This window comes from Capsicum annuum, chromosome 12 (assembly GCF_002878395.1).
Source record: "Capsicum annuum cultivar UCD-10X-F1 chromosome 12, UCD10Xv1.1, whole genome shotgun sequence".
In the NCBI taxonomy this organism is placed as follows: domain Eukaryota; kingdom Viridiplantae; phylum Streptophyta; class Magnoliopsida; order Solanales; family Solanaceae; genus Capsicum; species Capsicum annuum.
In genome coordinates, this window is record NC_061122.1 from 108347856 (window position 1) to 108363914 (window position 16059).

Consider the following 16059-nt stretch of genomic DNA (forward strand, 5'->3'; position numbering starts at 1 on the left):
TACAATAAAACAATACAATGATAGAGACATCAAAATAATACAATTAAATCTAATCTTTACACACAAATTTTTTCTCAAAAGTCATCTGACACTCATCTACCACCTGTAAACAATGACAAAATAATACGATAATATAAATATCAAAACAATACAATTAAACATAACCTTTACATAAAAAAAATTTCTCAAAATTGACCAACATTTATCTATCAACTATTAACTGCAACAAAATAATACGATAAAAGTGATATCAAAACAATACAATTAAATTTAAATTTTAAACAAAAAATTTCTCAAAGGCGATCGAGATTCATCTACGAACTGTAAACTACCACAAAATAACAAACTAATAAAGATATTACGATAATACAATTAAACCTAACTTTTACCTAAAAAAAATTTTCAAAACCGATCCACATTCACCTAGCATCTATAAATTAAAATAAAATAATAACATAATAAAGATATCAAAACAATACAATTAAACCTAACATTTACACAAGAAATTCTTCAAAGCCAACCGACATTCATCGAAGACCTGTAAACTATAAAAAAAATTATAATAGTGATCATAAAGCTTCGATTTTGATCCAACTAATTCTTGTTTGAGCAAAAATTTTGACCCTAAAGAATGATTTTTAATGAAAACAAAGAAGATATATATATACACACACATGTTGAATTTTATTATGCTGACAAAAACAGGAAAGAAGTTAAGGTTTAGAAAATCAAGCATCTTCCAATCTAGACATGAAATCAAATCAAGTTAAATGAACATCAATCATATTCTCCCAATAGGCAAATCGGTTTGTTTTCTAGTTTGATGTACATCTCAATATTTATAGAAGTATAAGAGTCCTATTTTAGGAGTATTTTTCTAATAGAACTGTAGAAAGAAAAGTATTAATTAATTCTTCTACCGTATATTTTAGGAGTCTCGTATATTTTAGGAAGTCTAGTAGAAAAAAAAATATTAACTAATTTTTTTACCATTTATTTTAAGAGCCCCATACGTTTTTGGAAGTTTAGTTAATATAATAAAAAATAATTAAATAATAAATTAAAAAAATAAAGAAATGATAATTTTGTCTAAAAAAAGTATTTTAATGAAGGATAAAAAATTTAAATCACTTTTTTAAGAATCTTTACACTTTTAATATATTATAGATTATAAATTATATATATAGATATAGATTATAAACGTAAGCTTTGTGTTTGTGTAATTTTTAGAAAAAAATTTGGTCTGCCAGATGAGCCCCAAAAGCCCATTTGTGAAATATGTAGACCTCAAACAACTATGAGGTAGCGTATGAAATGCAAAATAAAATTTTTGCCCAAACAAGACTTCAACTTCGCTCGAATGGTTTCCGTGCATTTGTTCACTCCAATCTTTTACCAATATATGTTCTCCAAAATTAAATCTCAGGAAGTGAATCTCAGTGGAATTTGTTGGATTCTCAGATTTTTTACGCTATATGCTTTGATCAGCTTTGACACATATTCTCGCGAAATTAAGGTTTAGTATCTCCCCTTCCTTATTCATATCACGTATATACTTTATTGCAATTTTTAATTGTTGCAATCAATGTTATTTTACCTTGGTTTAGATCAGAGATTGTCATGTTTCTGTATTTTTCTTTTGGTTTAGTTGCTCTTGTTTGGTTGTGTGATAGAACTCAGCAAGAGTAATCAAAGATTGTATTTTGGTGTGTTTCTTGTGGTGAATTATAATTCAAATTAAAGAATACTTGGGTTTGGACATAATTGCTAAAGTAGGCCCTTTGTTTTTGAAGAAACATCAAAGATTGTATTTGTGTGTATTTTGAGGTTGAATTTTGATTCAGATCAGAGAGTAATTTGGTGGCATTTGAGGGAGTTGGAGAAACTGATTCTTTTTTTGTGTGCGAAAACTCAGCGATAGTAATCAAAATTTCTATTTTGGTTTGTCTTGAGCTTGGATTTTTATTCAGATTAAAGAGTATTTTGCTGGGTTTTGAGGAAATTGGAAGTTGGTTTATTGTTTGTGCGGAAGATTGGTCTTTGGTGTATTTTGAAATTGAATTTTGGTTCCGATCAAAGAGTACTTTTGTGGGTCTCGAGGGAATTGAGAGTTGGGTGTTTGTTTGTGAGGAAGGAACAAGCAACAGTCATCAAAGATTGTGCTTTTGGTATGTTTTGAAGTTCAGTTCTAAGACATACTTCTTGTGGATTTGAGGGAAAACTTGTTGGTTGTGTGTTGGTGGGGAAAAATACAGCAACAGACATGTTCTATGGTTCAGCGGTGTGGGATCCATGGCTAATCGTTAAGCAAATTGGGTGTCTTCAATGCATATACTATTTGACGTTAGGAATGTTCTTGGAAATTCTTGTAGGAACTTGTGTTTCTCGAATGATTCTTGTCTATTTCTTTGATTACGCCACTGTTACTGCTTCAACTGTCACTGGATGGTGCGTCATTGCTTCCTTTCTTCTCAGTTCACTTGCAGGGTGAGATCTTGTTTCAATTCCTTGTCAAAGGCTTTAGTGTTTGTGACATATTACCGAGTCATAATGATAATTGTGTTTTTGTTAATAGTTGTATAAATTGTGTTCGTTTATTCCTCTTTCTGTGAATGTACTAGCTTTGTTAGTGTGGTGAGAAAATATTTGCTATAAGCTTGTTCATCAAATGAAAAAGAATTTAAAGAACAAATAATATACAAAAATAGGAAGTCTGCACAAAAGTATGGTTCTCTATAAAATAACACCTAGTCAACTTCATGGTGCACCAAGAAATTAACGGAGTAACACGTGAGAAATTACTGACCCTCTTCTATTAATAATCATTTCCTGCCCCTTCAAAGACTGTCATGTGTTCGTTTATCCCCTTTTTTGTTTTCAATTATACTAACTTAGTGAAGAATATAAGTATATAATTAACGAGAAGTGGCCTTTTGTCATTGAGTGCTTCTTCTGGTTCTGTAAAGTCGAGCAGTGTTCCAGCCTTTTTTTATTGTAAGGACTGTAGATGATTATTTTGTTTGTGATGATTCATTTCTGGCTGGTTTCTTAGTTTGTTATGTTAATGAATTGCGAAACTTTCGTATGTTAATAACTGAGTGGAAGTGGGAAAGTATGAGAAAGGATATTAATTTAGTGATCTCTTTTTCCAAATATTTACCCACCTCCACTCTTTGCTTGATCTGAAGTAGAATACAAAAGAAAATTTAAGATAACGGAAGACCTTAGTGCGCAAAAACCTGTCACCGAAAAATCGAATAACCGTGAATGCTACTACACCTAAACCTTTAGGCGAATCCTATTACAATTTTAGTCCATTTTGAACAAATAAGCGGAAAGTAAAAGCGAAAAGACATAATTTAGTCATAACTATAACTTCATAATCCTAAAAATGTGTAAGTAACAAAATACACCCCAAAACCTGGAGTCCAAGTACAAGAGCCTCTAAGAGTATATAAGTTGAAGTAAGTTGGTACAGTTCTCTAGAAATAACAAACATAGAAAGAAAATGATAAAGAGGAAGCACGGTGCTGCGGATTAGCCAGGGCGAAAACCTCCGCTTGAACAACTATAGACTCAAACTGCTCCGTGAACTCCACTAGCGCTCAAATTTAGACCTGCACCCGAAATGGAGTGCAACAAGTGTAGTATAAGTACAAAACAACGCGTACCCAGTATCATCGATCGATATCGTCGAAGTAGTGATGAGATTTGGTTGCTGGAAACACTTGCATTAGCCTTAAACAGAAATAAATCTTCATAGATAATTAATTAGAGTAATAAGAGAGAAATGCTATAAATCAGTCAAATAGGATCTCTGAAATAAACAGGTATCAGTTTACTCATTCAGATTCAGCAAGTCAAATAAAGAATGGAATATGCAATGCAATGGTCATGTATGCAACCAGTACACACACGTACTCCAACAGGGATTTCCGGGAGCCATGACACATGGGGACTGGTGAAGTCCATACACCCGTTGCAGGAGCGCAACCTGATCCAACAATAATACTATGCAAGCGTGCACCTGATCTAACCATAACTATAGAAAAATACATCTAGACAATCTTCAATTATCACTAGTGTATGAGATATTCTTGTGATGTATCAATAAATGATCAATTAATTAGGATGATCATTTTTCGCATCAGTCATAGAATTCTCAAATAAACTTGGGCAGTGCCAAATAATCACATATATAGGCTAATGAAAGGGCTAAGTACCCGTACCCGCATAAGCACTCGTCATACATGTCACCTGGTACTCTCATAGGTGCTTGTCATCTCCCTAGTCCTTACTATCATAAATTACGGAAACATCTCTCAATCGGAGTCTAGAAAGTCTTAATTTATCTTGATTCAAAGCACTGAAATCACAAAATAGCTTTCCCCTTCCATAGAGCCTCCGAGCACTCCCAAAATGTTTAAATATGAGTTCTTACAAGTATATGAGTTCATTGGTATCCATATTGACCCAAAATTAATTGGTCAAAAAGTCAATGAAAAAGTCAACCTCGAGCCCGTAACGTCAGTTGGAAATTTATTCCAAAATTGAATTACCCATAACCTATGGGTCTTAAATCCCGAATTTCATTTAATTCTATTGTTACGACCCGATTTCTAAAGTCGTGATGGCGCCTACTTTAACCCACCAGTAGGCAAGGCAAGCCATAGTCCGGAATGATAGGTAACAGGTTAACAGGCAGAGACCAAATAAAATATCACGTATAATGGTAACAACAACAATAATAAGTGAAAACTAAGAAGGGAGCATATATATTATATCAAAACGAGGGGAGGAAAAAGGACCAACTATACAAATGAATCTCTCCCAAGACCTGATAAGGTCAGTACTAGAGCCACTACTAACAGGTACCCAAAGTACTGGACAAAAATCTAAAATGTACACAATATACACAAGCAGTCTCGAGTGCAAAAAATTAACTAGAGTAGATAAAAGAGGATCAGCCTCGGACGAAAGTAAGCTCACCCTGCTCCAAACCAGTACTGAAAGATAGGAATCACGTCAACGTTGACTGCTAGTACCTAGATCTGCATCAGGAAAAAAATGCAGAAGTGTAGTATGAGTACCAAAGCAATGGGTGCTCAGTAGGCATCATGGGCTGACTGAGCTCAATACAGAAAAGGTATAACTACAATGGGAGGATGTAATCCAAGTCAATAGAAAAGGGACAAAAAGGGTAAACAACTGTCAAACTACGCCAATGAGATAAAGGAATAAATGTAAGCAATACAGAAAATAAATAATGCAGTAATGACAGACAAGTCAAACATAACCTAGCTGGCCCCCCATAAGCCCGCTAGGCACACTGAAGAAGACAATTAACCCAATCGTACCCCCATAAGCCGATGGGACACACAAGTAATGAAAATAAACATAAATAATCTATAACTGGGCTGATCCCAATAAATCATGATAGCCATCCAAGTGTGCACCAGACTTGAACCAGCACCAATGGGGAGTAACGAGAGGCCAGACACTGAACTCGAACCGTTAGTAATTGATAATAACAAGAGGACATGTGCCGGACTCGAACCGGACATAGTGAGTAATAACGATAGGCCACATATATAGAACTTATAATCAGATGCCGGACTTGAACTGGAACTCAGAGGAACCACAACCATAATCAGATGCTGGACCGGAACTCATGGTAACAATAATAATCAAATGTCGGACTCGAACCGGAACTCATAGTAACAATAATAATCAAATGCCGGACTCGAGGTAATATTAAAATCCATACCATACCATAACAATGTCAACATCCAAATAATCATCCGTCATTCTTAATTAAAAAGGGATAAATTCAAGATTTTGCAATTTAGTTTCACGTGCTATATTATATTAAAAGATAATATTCCAATATTTACTAGAACGGGGTCCTAATCCGGATAAATAGGGCATGTTAGATATCAAATGTTGCACAACTATAAGCACTTATCTAGAGCTAGCATAATAGTTTACAATTTTGGTAAATAAGCTCAATCTAAAGATAGGGTAAACCTAGCCTACCTGGACGCCAAAGCTATAATATCTTTCCGCGAAGCCTCCAAATAATATCTCGCTATAACCCGAATTTGAATGACATCAAAGAAATTGTTTTCCACCACTCCTCTTAACTTATATGCAACTTTGTAGAGCTAACCAAGAACTCTAAGCAATTTTATTAAAAAAAAGAAAAAGCAAATCGAGAAAGGCCAAATATATGGGAAAATACAGATATGGACGTGTATATGTATACAATCAGTGGATGAAAGTTCACTTTTCCTTTTTTTTTCCACTTTTAATATTCAAGTGTACCATATATAAGTAAGATTAGGCCTAAGGTTTGAAGACAAGTGGCAGCATGTGGTCCACCCTTTCCATTCCACGTGTGCTATGGTGGCCACACCAATTAATTTTCTACACTGCGTATATATTCGAGTATTGTATAAATTCGTGATAAAATAATTATAATATTTTGAATATATCATAATTAATAGAAAATTATTTCTAACAAAACCTCTATTATATAATAATAATATTTTAACATTTCTAAAATTACTATCTCCGCTTAAAATATTAATAAATCATAAAAGTCTATTATAAAGTGATATGAATATATCATCTAATAGAGAATTTTACCAATATCAAAAATATTCTACAAGGGTACTAAATTATATTTCTACCAATGCCAAATTAAATTAAATAATCCATGATACATTTAGATATTACTAAAATTATATGAAAATACAGGAAAATGACCGTAAGGGTCATTACAACATCCACTACTAAAAGAAATTTCGTCCGTAAAAGTAAAAGATAAGGCCATACCTGAAGGCTCAAATAGGTAGGGATACTGGGCGCGCATATCACGCTCGATCTCCCAGGTAGCCTCCTCAACTGGGCGGTGACGCCACTGAACCTTAACTACCGGAATGTCTTTGGAGCGCAATCGCTTGACATTCCTCGCCAAAATAGATGTTGGCTCCTCTACAAACGCCAACTTCTCGTCCAATTGAACCGTGTCTCACTGAAGTACGTGCGACTCATCTGGAATATACTGCCGCAACATAGATACATGAAACACCGGGTGAATGACTGAGAAGGAAGGTGGCAATGCCAACACATAAACTACCTCCCCAACTGTCTGTAGGATCTCAAAAGGTTCAATATATCTAGGGCTAAGCTTGCCCCTCCTCCCGAACCTCATCATGCCCTTTATGGGAGATACTCGCAGGAAGACCATATCACCAACTCTAAACCTCAATAGATGTCTCCGATCAGCATAACTCTTCCGCCTACTCTAGGCTGCTCCTGAATCACTCGAACCCGATTCAACAAATCACGAAGAAAATCTGTGCCACGAGGCCTAGCCTTAGAGGTCAAACCAACCAATAGGAGATCGACATCGCCTACCATATAATGCTTCAAATGGGGCCATCTGAATACTCGAGTGAAAGTTGTTATTATATGCAAACTCTGCCAAAGGTAGAAACTGGTCCCACTGTCCTCCAAAATTCAAACACAAGCGCGGAGCATATCCTCTAGAACCTGGATAGTCCGCTTTGACTACCCATCAGTCTGGGGATGAAAGGCTGTGCTAAGGTCAACCTGGGTTCCCAACTCCTCCTGAAATGTCCTCCAAAAGCTAGAAGTGAACTGAGAGCCTCGATCGAAAATAATAGACACAGGGACCCCACATAGGCGAACCACCTCCTGAATGTAAACACGGGCTAACCTCTCGACACTGTAGGAAACTCGAATGGGGATAAAATGTGCGGGCCGGACTTGGTCAATCGATCCACGATGACCCAAATGCTATCAAAACCATGCGAAGTGCGAGGCAATCCACCTACGAAATCCATAGTAACTCGCTCCCATTTCCACTCGGGAATGGGTAGCTGCTGAAGTAATCCACCAGGTCTCTGATGCTTGGCCTTTACTTGCTGACAACAAAGACATCGTGCCACAAACCTTGCTATATCTCTCCGCATACCACTCCACTAGTAATGCTGCTTCAAATTCCTATACATCTTAGCTGTCCCGAGATGAATAAAGTATCCAGAACTATGAGCCTCACGAAGACAACTGGGTCAAATCTCCAACCCTGGGAAAAAATCTTTGAGAAGTGTAATTGATGATGCTTGGCTATATCATAAAAGTGTTAAATTTAATACATATTTTATGGAGCTTATGACGTATTTAACAAGCCCAGTGGAGTACTTTATTGATAGAGCTAAATTAAGGAGGCACATATCATTCCCTACGTCATATAAACGTGAATATTGTTGTGCTCGTACAAGAAAGAGAATTTTCTGTTGGGATGATGATGTCCACATGCTTTATAAAGGTGTATTTATACATGTAAGGATTAACTGGGTTAAGTGGACACATGGTCACTATCTTGTTTTGTTCTTGCCATTGTTGTTTTCAAGTAATAGATGTTATTTATTATTGTATGTCTTCTTAATTTTGTGAGATTCAAATTCAAGGATGAATTATTTTCAAGAAGAGGGGAATGATTGCATCTAGGCTGACCTACTTGCATTAAGATTGACGAGCTTCAATGTGAATCAAGAAGATATTTATTATGAAAGAAGAGTCCAAGAATCATGGAGAAGAATGGGCAAAGTGCTACACATATTTCATGATTCAAGTCTAAGTCCAAAAGGAAGAAGATTGGGCCCATATGAATTTTGATTGAATTCAGAAACTTTTGCTTTCCTAATTTAAAGTTTCCTAATTTAAAAGTTTTCTAGTTTAAAGTTTCCTAAATTTATTTATTTCCATAAAAGTAGAATTCGAATCTCATGCTATTTGGGATAGGTTTTTTCCCTATATATATGGAAGGATTTTGTTATTTTCAATCAGACAATATTATTATTAATTAAGAGTTTCTCTTATTTACACCTTTGTGTGTGGCTACTTGGGATTTATCTTGAAACCTTATAAGAGCAATTCTTTAGGAGGTAAGATTAATTCTTAACTTGATATCTTTGGTTTCTATTAAAGTTAATTAAAGAAGGTGATTAGTCTTATACTAATAATTGTTGTCTTTAATTTCTTCGAAATAGGGATCTAGATCACCTTTGGATCTAAGTTCTTGAATTGACTCTATTAGTATCATAATTAGTCTTAATCCACTAAATTTGAATACCAAGATCAATTAGGGTTCTTAGCACTTATCTCGAAATTGGAGATTTATTCTCAAATTTTATCTATCTTTAATTTCTTGTCTTTAATCTTAGGGATTTTGCTTCCGAATTATTTTATTGTTTATTAACATATAACGTAACTCGATTCTTATCATTTGTAAGTGAATAAAATCTTTCTTCATGAAAAGGTTTGGTAAAAATATCAGCGAGTTGAAAAACAGTACTCACAAAATATAATTCAATGTCACTTTTTGAAACATGATCTCTAATAAAGTGATGCTTAACATCGATGTGTTTTGATCTAGAATGATGTATAGGATTTTTGGACAAAAAAATAGCACTAGAGTTATCACAGAAAATTTGGATAGGTTTAAAACATAGATCATAATCACTGAGTTGAAGGGACATCCAAAGAATATGAGCACAACACAATCCGATGGCTATATGTTTAGATCTGTGGTAGATAAAGAAACACAATTTTTCTTCTTGCTATTCCATGACGCATAGGATTGTCCCTTGAACTGGAAAGTACTACTGGTACTTTTTCTATCAACCTTATCACCTGCATAATTTGCATCTGAGAAATCTTTTAAAATAATGTCAGCAGACTTAGGACATCTAAATAATAGGAGCTTGTACCAAAATGGTATCTAATAATATGTTTCATAGCAGTTAGATAAGCTTTTTTAGGAGCTAAATGAAACCTGGCACATTTATGTACGCTGAAGAGAGTGTCAAGTCGGCTGGTTATAAGATATAAGAGTAAGCCAACAATGCCATAATAATTTCTTTTTTCAATATTTTGCCATCTTCATATGACTCTAGAACACATGTAGAGCTCATAGAGGTTTTGGATAGTTTGGCATTATCCATAAGCCAACAATGCCATAATAATTTCTTTTTTCAATATTTTGCCATCTTCATATGACTCTAGAACACATGTAGAGCTCATAGAGGTTTTGGATAGTTTGGCATTATCCATCCCAAACCTTTGAATAAGATCTTTAGTGTACTTACTTTGGAAGATGAAGGTTCCCTCAGTAAACTGGTGAATTTGCAATCCCAAAAAGAATGTTAATTCTCCCATCATTCTCATCTCAAATTCACTTTGCATTAATTTAGAGAAGTCCTTGCACAAAACAACATTAGTACTTCCAAAAATAATATTATCAATTAAAATTTGAATAGTCAAGTTTCCAGATAGGGTTCATTTGATAAGTAAAGTAGTATCAATTTTTCCTTTTGTGAAATCACGGTCGATAAGAAAGTTACTTAGTCTATCATACCAAGCTCTAGACGCTTGCTTTAGACCATAGAGAGCTTTGGAAAGTTTGAAGACATGATATGGAAAGTTTGGATTTTCAAAACTTGGGAGTTGTTTTACGAAAACTTGTTCATCAATAAACCCATTTAAGAAGGCACTTTTCACATTCATTTGAAATAATTTAAATTCTTTATAAGAACATATGAAGGTTTCATCATAATCGACTCCTTCTTGTTTTGAGTAGCATTGAGCGACTAAATAATCTTTATTTTGCACAACTTTACCTGATTCATCCATTTTATTTCTATATACCCATTTGGTTCCAATAATAGAGATATTTTCTAGTTATGGGACAAGGGTCCACACATTGTTCTGGTCAAACTTCTCAAGATCTTCTTCATTTCTTTTACCTTGTTTTTTATCTTTAATGCTTCACTGACTTTCTTTGGTTCCAGCTCAGAAATGAAGGCTATGTTTGCATTTCTTCTACTGGAAGCTCTTTTAGAGAAGTCCTTGCACAAAACACCTTTAACTTCATCCCTAATGATAGATTTCTTAGGATAGTCAGGCCCGCTTCTCTATTCATTTGGAATTGCTTCTAGTTTATTTTGATCATTTAAAGTAGTCATAAACTGGTCAGTTTCAGTGGTAGAGGGATTTAAAGAGCATTTATCCTTTGTAGAAGGAGTTTTGATAAGTTGTACTTATTTAATAACATCATCTATTGAGCTAACATTCTTAACGTAGTGATTAGTATCATGAAAAACAACTGGACAGATTCCTCAATGGAAAGAGTATGTTTATTAAAAATTCTGTATGACCTTCTAGAGTTAGAGTAGTCTATAAAAATACTTTCGTCGCTTCTTGGATTAAACTTACCAATGTTGTCTTTGCCATTGTTATGGAAAAAACATTTAGAGCCAAAAGCATGAAAGTACCCAATGTTGGGTCTTTTATTATTCCAAAGCTCATATAGAGTTTTCTTCAGAATGGGATGAGACACCTGTTCAAAACATGACATGTAGTACTGACTGTTTCTGCCCAGAACTTGTGTGGTAGAGAGTGTTCACATATCATGGTTCGATCCATGTCTTAAAGTGTTTTATTCTTCTGTTTAACCATACCATTTTGTTGAGGGGACCTTGGAGTTGGGAATTTATGAGTGTATCCATGGGTGTCACAAAAGATTTTGAACTCTTTATTTTCAAATTCTCCCCCATGACCAGTTCTAACAGCAGTGATGTAGGCCTTTTCTCTTTGAACCTACTCACAGAGAACTTTAAAATACTTTAGGGTATAATTTTTGTTAGCCAAAAATATAACCCACGTGAAACGAGAATAATCATCAATAATTACAAAAGCATATCTTTTTCCACCAATGCTGGTAGTTTTAGTTAAACCAATAGGTCCATATGAATAAGTTGTAAGGGTTTAGTAGTTGACACAGTATCTTTTACAGGAAAAGAATTTCTAGTTTTCTTACCAAGCTAGCAAGCATCACAAATATGGGTCTTTTTGAAATCAAGGTTTGGCAATATAGTCACAAGATCATGCTTTACTAATTTTTCAATATGTCTCATGCTTACATGGCTAAGTTTTTTGTGCCAAATCCATGGATCATCAGAGATGGAAGCAAGACATATATATGTTTTTTTGTCCTTTTGATGGATTCTAGAACATACATATTTCTGTGTTCGTTTCCAATAAGGACTTGCCTTCTATATTTTTTAATTGTGCATCCTTCCTTTTTAAATCTTACCTCCAATCCAGCATCACATAACTAACTGATGCTTAGAAGATTGTACTTTAAATTGCTGACCAAATTAACATTAGTAATATCAAAAAAATCATTAAAAGAGATGGTACCAATACCTATTACCTTGCCTTTGGCGTTATCTCCAAAGATGATGTCATCTCCATCAAAATCAGTTATGGTTTCAAATAAATTCTTATTTCTAGTTATGTGATTTGAACATCCACTATCGAGATACAATTTTCCTTTGTATTTTGAGTGTATTTCCTACAAAACAAATTTATTACTTATTTCTAGGTACCCAAGCATTATTGGTCCATTGAGATTATTTTTTGGATTTGTTGACTCGGTTTTGGGTCTCCAAATCCATTTACTAGGATTTCTAAAGCGAAATCTGCAGTTTTAAAATTTATGAATAGGTTTTCGTAACGAGACATATAGTATCGATTAGTGGTTGTATAATAAGTATTTTAACTTTGATTATATCTCTCAGTAGAATGAATTGAGTTAGTTGACCTTTGAGATCTATCATATCTATAGTACCTTCTATGATAGGTATTTGGACTATGATTCCTTCATTTAGTTGACTTACTCGAATAGTTGACTGATGAGATCCTTCACAACTATAATAGCTATTACTATAAGTTAACTTGGTTGAGTTAGTCAACTGATTTGATCTGACAACACTATCATATCTATAGTACCTTCTAGAATGAGTGATGTTTATTTCATATGAAATTCTTTAGATTTGGACTTACCATGGCATGGGAAATTGAATTATCTTTCCAATGATATAAGATTCACCTATATTCGATAACCGGGTGAGAAGCTATGGTTATTTTAAGTTCCAGTCGTAAAACACCGTCATTTAGACCCTTAGCGCGCCGCGGATCAATGTCGAATCTCAGTTGTAATTTTTCAGTGGCCCTTCGCGATGTTGTATATCGCGGAGAGGGTAAACTTCCTAGTCGTCAATTTTCAAAGGTCCAACGCGATAATAGCGTGTTGCGCCATGTGCCAAAATGACATTTCAAAGGGGCACCACGATGACTCCGCATCGCGGAGTCTGCCCAGTTTCCAGTTGTCATTTTTTCAGTGAGCCACCGTGACTGTGGCGCGTAGCGGTGGCCACCCAAATCAGGAAAAATTACATTTTTCGGTTCCGTTTAAGATTAAAAAAGGATATTTTTGTAAATCCCCTAACCCCCAATCCATCCAAAAACATAAGAGTACTCAAATTTCAAAGAACTTAATGCATTGTTCATCTTTCCCCTCAAAACAAAACCCTAGTTCATCATACTTCCTCTTCAAGAAACTCAGAATTTCTCCATTAATTTTCCAAGATAGTCCAAATTAAGAATTTCCAATACAAGAACACTAAGAAGTCATCTCCAAAATATCAATAGGAATCCAAGATTACGAGTCTCTCATCAAAGATCATCAATTAAGGTATGTGGGGTCTGAACAAGGATACTTCTTTCATCCTTGTGCCCAAAACTTCGTTTTAATTACAAATTTTCTGAATTATATATGATTTTCCATGAATTTGAAGTTAGGGTTTATACCCATTATCATTATTTGCAAGATTATGAGATTTTCCATAATTTAGAAGTTAAATTACATGATTATGTTTATGTTTCCATGTATATTACTGAAATTTCCAGATTTTGAGTTGATTTATCAATAATCATATTATCAAGCATGAACATTTTGATGATTTAACCTAAGATTGATGCATGGGTTATTTATCCCAAGATTGAACAAGGTTACTTCAAGAAAGATGATTCTTTAAGCATCTTGTGAACATATTATTTTTAGATTTTCAAAAAAGTTTTGATCTTTGATCATCAGTTTAGCTATGGAATCCACTTTATAGAATTTAGATCAACTTTATTTACAGATTTTAAAAAAATGCATATTTGATTTTAGATAAACCCTTATGCTAGTTTTAAAAAAGAATTTCCAACAGAATAAGCATAGCAACTAATAAGGGAGTAGTATTTAGCACAGAGTGTGGAGTGTGGGTTTAGCGCATCTTACTTCCACAGAACTATGTAGCCAACATAGGTACAGATTATCAGAGTATTCCCACTTCTATGTGGATGACAGTTACAGATGTGATCACTTAGCTCGGGTTATACTCCCTAGCAAGAGTATGACACCTCTCCCCAACGTGAGGTTTCTTCCTTAGGAGGATGAGACGTTGGACTTCATGTTAGCGCACATGGTTTATGTCAGTTAAGAGAACCTTCCTTCAGATAAACTAATTTCTTTAAAGACCTAAGATAAAGTATTTTCCAGATTTTAGAAACTAAGTGTAAAGGCTCATAAACTTACTCAGATATTACTTTACTTAATATTTCAGTTACAGAATTACAGCTTTTAGTTTTCAGACATAAAAAGGTGAGCCCTTTTTCACTTAGCCTATATGGTTTAAGAATAAGAACAAAATACAAATTTCAGAACTAAGTGTAATGGCTCACAAGATTTAGATTACATGTTTTATTATTCATGATTTGACTTTCAGTTTTCAAATTACTCAAGCTTACATGAGTCATTTACATTTAGCATGCATGATGTTTTCTAGAAACTGTGATGATATTGTTTACTTATTGCATGCACCCCCATATACTCGGTACATCATCAAAGTATGGATTCACATATACTTCTATGTGCTATATTGTCTTATAATGTAGGTTCAGGTGCTCAGTCTCAGCAGCGAGAGTGATTTTGGAGCATCTCATCTACATCCCTGCAGTTGGTGAGTCCTCTTAGTTTGGGGACTTAGCTATTCAGATTTTCAGTTTCTAGTAAATATTTTTATTATTCTCTTCAGACAATCGGAGTCAGCTGGGGCCTGTCCCAGTGACTGTGTAGATTCAGTTAGTCGAGGCTTGTCGAACTACTAGATTCAATCTTAAATTTTAGATGTCGTATTTAGATCGTTCAATATTTATTTTATCATATTGATGTGATCAGTATTTTTTGATATACTCAGACTTTTCAGATGGTTTTCTGCATTTGTCAGTATCATATATTCATTTTTGCCTATTTTGAGATTCAGAGTTAGTAGAAAGCAGCATGGGTTATGTAGTTTGGAGCATCGTGTGGCGTCTCAGGAACCAGATTTCGGGGCGTTACAACTATGATTAGGAGATTTTTCAAAACTATTAATCTTTATTTTCAAGCTATCAAGTTCTTCTTATAGACAGTCCTTTTCAATTTCACAGATTTCAAGTTTAACCTCCTAGTCTTTTCTTTTTCTTAAAAGAGCTCTCGTTTCTTCATGGGCTTTATTTAAATCAGCTCTGGCAAGGTCCAATAACTTTTGAAGTTTTGAACATTCATTACAGGAGTTAGTTCTTACCTAGCTAGATTCTCCAATTGTTATAAAACACTTATCTCCAATATTGTCATTTTCTTGGTCTGATTGTTCCTCATAACCTTAGTAGATGAAAGCCTTTTATTTCCCTTGGAGGGCCTTCATCTTGCTTCTGTACAATCATAACCAATGTGACCATATCTACCACAATTCTAACACTTACCTTCATTCTGTTCTGAGCAGCATGTTGTTTTTCCTGTGGATAATTTTATCTCCCTATCCTTTGATTCTGGATCTTTTGTAATTTTCAACAACTGTTATAGTGATGATAACAAGTTTCTCTGCATCTAGGGCATCATCTTCTTCCTTATTTGTGGCTTTGAAAGACATAATTTTTTTCTCCTCTTACTGATGGTCCTTTTTATTCAAGTGAGCCTTTGCAAAGGCAAAAAAATATCCTCTAACTTCATCATAGGTCATGTTATTCAAGTTCATACTTTCAAGAGCTACAATTTTAGAGAGTCACTAAGGAGGTAAGCTTCTAAGAATCCATGTAATC

At 34.4% G+C, this 16059-nt stretch overlaps 1 long non-coding RNA gene across 1 annotated transcript; it reads right to left on the reverse strand.

The window, feature by feature from the left end:
* Positions 1-4748: 4748 nt before the first annotated feature.
* Positions 4749-6279, reverse strand: LOC124889227. Its single transcript, XR_007047888.1, has 2 exons — positions 6037-6279; positions 4749-5051 (listed from the first exon to the last, which is right to left on the reverse strand). It is a non-coding gene; the product is annotated as an uncharacterized LOC124889227 (long non-coding RNA).
* Positions 6280-16059: the final 9780 nt, after the last annotated feature.